The sequence below is a fragment of the Castor canadensis genome, chromosome 1 (genome assembly GCF_047511655.1).
Source record: "Castor canadensis chromosome 1, mCasCan1.hap1v2, whole genome shotgun sequence".
Classification (NCBI taxonomy): Eukaryota; Metazoa; Chordata; class Mammalia; order Rodentia; family Castoridae; genus Castor; species Castor canadensis.
In genome coordinates this window covers 191761662-191768746 of record NC_133386.1, presented here as the reverse complement: position 1 = coordinate 191768746, position 7085 = coordinate 191761662, and the positions used below count along the sequence as shown (strand labels likewise).

The following is a 7085-nucleotide window of genomic DNA, read 5'->3' as shown; positions in this document are numbered from 1 at the left end:
CCAGGGGTGCTTCATTCCAGGAAGGAGAGAAGAAGAAAAAATGACAATAAATCCCCAAGGAAGAACACAGATGATCCCAGTTTCACCAGCATAAAACAAGCATGACTAACTTTCTTATCTTCCATTTGTTCCATTAAGAGCCCATTTTTTTCTTCCCATAAAAACTTTTCTCCTATCTCCCTCTGAATTTGGTGTATAGACCTCTGTCTCTAATTATCGAGCCATCTGAATCTTTTGTGCTTTTCTGTTTAAATGTAAGTTTACTTTGCTTTTTCTCTTATTGTATGGGTTAGTTCACAGGATTCCAAACAGTGAGCCTAAGAGGATAAATGAAAATATTTCCATATGAATATGAAATCTTGCATGTTACTGAAAGTTCATAATGAATGCCTCCTTCAAGCAAAAAATGCTTTTATACCTTCCCTGCCTCACAGGTCCTCTGAGTATTTAACTATGTACCAGGCTGCAGCATTGATAAATATTCCTTAAAAGTGTTTCTGCCTAGAAATTCCTATTCAGGAAGTGACTATTTTTCTCTGAATTATTCTTTTAATGGCTTCTTTGACTTTTCTGTTTCTTACCCCATATATCAGAAGATTTAATATTGGTAGCAAAAGGGTATAGAACATAGAAAATATTTTGGCTCTATTCTGTAGGTAGCTAGAGCTGGTTCCCAGATAGGTAGTTATCACTGTTACATAGAAAAGAATTACTACTGTTAAGTGGCAGGCACATGTGGATAAGGTTTTATATATGCCTGTCATAGAGTGTACTTTCAAGACAGTGAGAAGAACTTCCAAATAGGAACTAATTACTATTGACAAGGTAGTCACTGATGTTGCTACAGAGAGGAAAGTGAATAAAATCTCACTGTGGTGGGTGTCAGAGCATGGGAGTTGAAAGAGCAATGTAATGTCACAGAATTAATGGTTAATGAGATTGGGCCCACAGAAGGACAGGTGGAGCAAGTTACTCAGATGGGTAAGTGAGTTGCTACAACCCAACAGGTAAGAGGCAGTTACTAGGTAGATACAAAATATGGGGGTCATAAGCCCTCTATACTGAAGTGGGCGGCAAACAGCAAGGTATTGATCATATGCCATTGCAGCCAGGAGGAAGCATTCTGTAGTCAGGAACATGTTGACAAAGGAGTACTGTACGAGGCAACCATGATAGGAGATGACTTTATGTCCTACCATGAAGGTCACCAGCATTTTAAGAATGAAGACTGAGGAATAGCAGAACTCCAAGAAAGCCAACTGACTAAGGAAAAAGTACTTGGGAGAATGAAGCTGGACATTAGCCACAATTATCATGATAACCCCAAAATTGCCAACCACAGTAATGACATAGATTAACAGAAGTAACACAAAGAGGCCAAGATTCAGTTCAGGGTTGTCAGTTATCAAACTGACATTCCTGTCAGCCATTTATCTTGCTCCCCTACAAGGTGTCTGCAGGGAACAAAGGGAAAGATAAAATAACCAAAGCATACAACTTGAATACATAATTTCAATCTACTAACATCTTTAGATAGATTAACTAACATCTTTAGTAGATTAGACAGGCATTACTTGTGCTAATAATAATCAATAATAAACTCAAATTTTCCAAGTATGAAAACTTAGCTTGGAAACTTTTAATTGGTTCTCATCAAATGATATAAATTGGTACTATGCACAATCCCATCTGAGAGCCCTAATAAGAATATTTAGTAGAGAGAGTCTGGGAAACTGATCCTGGGTAAGGGAGTATGCCAGGTTCTAGAACGAAAGGCAAGAATTTTCATGTTCTAATGAAAAGCATCCTTTAACCATAAACAAAATAAGCAAACCCAAACGAAAAAAATCAGTATTTAACAGGGAGATTTTTGAGACACTTAGCAAAAGTATTCCTATGATGTTTAGACAAGTAATAAGAAGATTATATATTGAATACATGTATGTGTACATGTTTACATATGCATATTCACATGTAATATCATACATTAAAACTTAGAGTGTATGCATGAGAAAAGGAAAATGAATTAGCACTGTCTGGGATATAAAATGGAAACACTTTCTATCGTAATAAATTTTTTTTAATGCTAGCTTATTCCAGGAGGTCATTGTTGCAACTCCAAACAAAAGTTATCATTTCATTTTTAATTTACTACAGCATTTATCATGCAATGATTAGAATTTGCCCATATCAAATATTTTTCATGATTATGGAGTCAGAAAACTGTTTAAATATGTTTTAATCACTAAAATCAAAGTCTCAAATCTAATTTTATGGACAGTGCACATGCTGCCACCACATCCAGTCATACAGATCTGGCTTTCTTATTCAAGGAAAGCTAGATCATTTAATAAAGTGTATTTTAGGCTTTATCATATAACCCAAAATACATAAAAAGTAAGGGACTGATATATAATATATTTGGAAAGCACTTGATTAAATAATGTTTAATGGAATCTTTCTTTACTACTGGACTTTTGGGGATGCATAATATGCCACTGTGGTTTAGCATTTTCTCAAGTGAATATAGTAAGAACTACAGAAGAAAAAACGTGAAAAATGTCATGTAATACAGACTTCCAAATCTTCATTGCCTATTCAAAATAAAAAAAAGTGATAATCTGTTCACATATCTGACAATGCTTTCTCATGAAGCTAACTTTTATAGTTTTATCTTTTTGGATGTAATTATATTTAGCTGGCTTTCGATTTCATTGATTTCATAATTGCTTCTTTAATTTATCTAATAATAGCAATCTTCATCTGGGCTACCTTTCATTTCCTGTTTTTCTCTTGCTGTAAAATCAGTTATAATGCAACAAATTAATATTCAAGTCTAAAAGTTATCTCTGATAATGAGCAAAACGCTGCTACTCTTCTCAGATTAATAAAAATTCAACATTTAGTAACGATCATTCTTACATTTCAAGATATTTATTTAAATAAATTCTGTCTTGTAACTTACTAAAAAACAGAAAGCTCTAATTATAGGTTTTTGAGGAAATGTGGAATAAACCTGCATTGTAGTTTAAGAAATCCATATAACACCAGCAGTGGGCTAATTCCTTTTTTTCCTCAATTCAATAATTTGCATGAATTTGAATCAAATGATTTTTCTTCACATTATATTCATTTCATGTACTGAGAAGAAGAAATGTATAAATCCTTTGCTAGGAAATATAATTAGGATACCTACCTGCTGTTGAGAAGTCCTAGTCTTTGTCTTTTAGTTTCCTGACTGTTGGGTTTATATTTGGCTTCGGAGACTTTGGAAGATGCAATACCCAGTGCATTGTGAACACTGGGTTTCATTAAAACAGCCATGTAGCACTGAGGAAATTAAATCACTAGCACTCTTTCCAAAGTGTAATAATTCATATACTCAACCTTTTCTCAGCTAGACAGAAAAATTATCACAGGTGTTTTTGACTTGCCTATATGATACTAATCAAGGAAAAACTGAAATGTTATAAGTTATGCTTACAATGATAACATTATTTAACCATGTGCACATGTTATATATAATATATACTATTTTCAATTCCTAAATTCTATTTATTGATGAGTATTTGATTCCATGAATATAACCATAGTAATTAAGAAAAATACATTCGTGTTTCAAACGTGGGACAACCCAAAAAATGTGGAAGCAATTTCTAAGCAGAATTTCAAGTGTGTGTGTGTGTGTGTGCGCACGCATGCCTGTGCGTCTGGGTGTACTTTCATAGGCTAGATCACTTTTAAATATCATGAATAATTTAGGTAAGTAGGACCAGAATGTTGACCAGGCAGATAATTGGAGAACAGAATAGAAAAGTGATAAATGCAGGGTAAATGCATCAGCTAAATGTTATAAAAAGGCAAATAATGAGAATAATTAAGTCACTAGTATAAGTCATATACAACAAAACCAGGAAAATCAACTGTAGCTAAACATGATGGGGAAAACCTGTAGTGATTTTATAAAGAAGCAGAAGGGAAAGTGGAGGAACAAATAGTTTTATTAACACATGGTGAATATTAGAGTGCACTTTGTCAAAATGGCGATTTCCTTTTCTTTGGAATGCTAAGAAGGATTTTAGTTGGAATGATTTGTCTTTATTAAGTGCTTAATTTTTTCCAGGCACTTCATCAGTATTATGTTCAGTCATTATAAATTTTATTTCCTAAACATTCTGACTCACTTTGCAGTGGCCCAGGGCAATTAAAGAAATGTCCAAACTTTTACATAAAAATTATCTTAGAATGTTCTAGCAAAAATAAAACACTTGAGATTTTTAAGAATGATAAATAATAATACATACATTCTCAGACTTCATTAGACATATCTAAGACTGATGAAATCCCTAAGAAGAGAGGAATGGCTTTCTTAAAATCAAAAAAAGTGTCATTAATTAATTTAGTCAGAGCATTTTTTGCAGTGTATTCCATCCTACGTTATAATTTAGATGGCATGAGTACATGATCTTCAGTTGTTTTTGATTTTGGGTATTGTAATTGTACACAGTCCAAATTTGATGAACAGCATCTGAAAATAGCCATCATAGCTTGGATCAGTGAAATCAGTATGTGCTCACAGAGGAAGGCTCAACCCTGAATGGTGGAAAGATGAATTCAATGCATAGGCTCCTGGAGACCTGTGTAAGTGAAAAAACATGACCAAGATGCAAATGTAGCCATTACCAGTCCAGATTATACCAACGATGTATTTCCCTGATGAGTTAGGCCAAACCTCCAAATCACAAACTCCAAGCCTACACATATTAAAACATTGGCACATATTTAATAGACATTCCCTGAGGAACTAAAAGAAAGGCATGTGAGATAAATATCTCCTGGGCCCTGATTTCTCCAATTGCTGATTTTGAATGGTAACTATATTCATACATGGAGTAAAGGAATTATTGCTACAACAAGTGTCCATTCTCAGATCATTTTTCTTGATATTTTATATGTCAGATATTCCATTGATGGAGACCTCATTTTATTTCCTCTTGAAAAATTATACCAACCATGTCAGAACACTTGGAATATGCTTAACCAAATTTCATTTACTTTCAAAAAATGTCAAGATTATAATAAAATTATAATTGACACTATACAGTATATAAATGATACTATATGCAAATATGTGTGACACGGCATGTACATACATGATAATATATAATATATATTATGATGTAGTTTTACTTTAAAAGTAGGAACATTTTGTTCTTTTTCCAACTTGCCTCATAAAAATCATCACCAGACTCTACAGTTTCCATCAGAATTCTACAAAAGTAATTTTTTCTCATGGAACAGCTAATTTTTTATTTAGTTTTTGTTCATAGTATAATATTGTAACTATTTGTGAGCTTTAGTGCTCATAATCTTAGGACACAAATATTTTTCCTAAGAAGTATCATTTCCTTTCAAATATACGTCCTTAGGGAACTGAGTGTCTTCACCCAGGGAGACAAGTCCACCTTTTATGGGTTTTTTATTGTAAAAGATTTCATAAGTAGTTCTGCTTATTGCTCTCATTATCAATTATCTTGCCTGCATCACATTTCTTATGTTTCATGCTCTAGGATATTATATTGAATGCTCTTGGAGATTTGTGAAGAACACATAAAATTAGGTTTAATTATGATCACTTTAGTTTTTTTGGCTTAAAAATTAAAACGTTCGCATTAATGCACTTATATGGATGTCTTTTATGCAAAAATATCAAACATGTTTATTAAAACTTAATAAACCTAATATTAAGCAAAACACTGTATCTCTTTTGGGGACACATGCTGTATTAAATTAGCAAGAAAAATGTTTTTTGTCTATAACACTTTTCATGGCATCCTTCACTTCCTTGTTCCTTAAGCTGTAGATCAATGGATTTAACATGGGAATCACGAGGGTATAAAATACAGAAACCACCTTTTCTTGTTCTAAGGGATATCGTGAGCTTGGTTGAATGTAACTAAAGCTTATAGAGCCATAGAACAAAGTCACAGCAGTTAGGTGCGAGGCATAGGTGGAAAAGGCTTTGTGTCTGCCTGCCTTGGAGTGTATCCTCAGTATGGCAGCAATGATGAAGACATAGGAGACCATCACTGTCAAGAATGTAATCACGGCAATAATGCCAGAGAAGATTAAAAGCAACAATTCATTCATGGATGTACCAGAGCATGACAGCTTTAACAGAGGGGGAAGATCACAGAAGAAGTGACTGATGACATTTTGCCCACAGAAGGACAGTTTCACCAAGCCAATTGTGTGTGTCAATGAGTTGATTAAACCTCCTACACATGATCCAAATATGAGCAAAACACAAACTATTTTTTGTCATAACCACCGTATAAAGTAAAGGATTGACAATGGCCACATAACGGTCATAAGCTATGGCTGCGAGCAGGAAGCCCTTAGTGGTAAGGAGAGACACAAATAAGAAATACTGCACAATGCATGCAGAGAATGAGATTGTCTCCCATTTGACAAAAAAGTTCAGCAGCATTTTTGGTGCAAAAACTGACGAGTAGCAAGCATCAACAAATGACAGACAGCTAAGGAAATGATACATGGGTGTGTGGAGCTTGGGAGACATTTGGATTAGAAAGAGCATTCCTAGGTTCCCCACCAAGGAGATGGCATAGATGAGCAGGAACAACACGAAGAAGAACAACTTCAGCTCAGCACGATCGGTCAGTCCCAAAAGGATAAACTCAGTAACAAATGTAAAATTGACATCACCCATGTGACTGTGTTTCTTGGTACCTGTAAATGATAAGGAGATTGGAGTAAATTGGTAGAAGTAGTGCAATAACAACACTTTTTGGAATCTGTAAGATAAATCTCCGTGTGAGGAATTAGTGACTTCTCATCTCTGGTTGGTCTGCCTATAAACTTAGAAAAATTTAATTTGAGTGTCTGTAGTCTCATGAACAAATGTCTATTGTCCTCTTCCATAAAAATATTCTGTAAGTTGAAAACAAAAAAATTAGAAGTTTGACTGCAGGGGCATTTAAATTGCTGTTCTTACATGTTGAGCCACTCCACCAGCCCTTTTTTTGTGATGGGTTTTTTCAAGATAGGGTCTCACAAACTATTTG

At 34.2% G+C, this 7085-nt stretch overlaps 2 pseudogenes; both read right to left on the bottom strand.

Annotated features, from left to right (window-relative positions):
• Positions 1–515: 515 nt before the first annotated feature.
• Positions 516–1430, bottom strand: LOC109674857 (olfactory receptor 5J3-like; annotated as a pseudogene).
• A 4360-nt stretch (positions 1431–5790) lies between these two features.
• Positions 5791–6730, bottom strand: LOC141421719 (olfactory receptor 5J3-like; annotated as a pseudogene).
• Between the last annotated feature and the right edge of the window lie 355 nt (positions 6731–7085).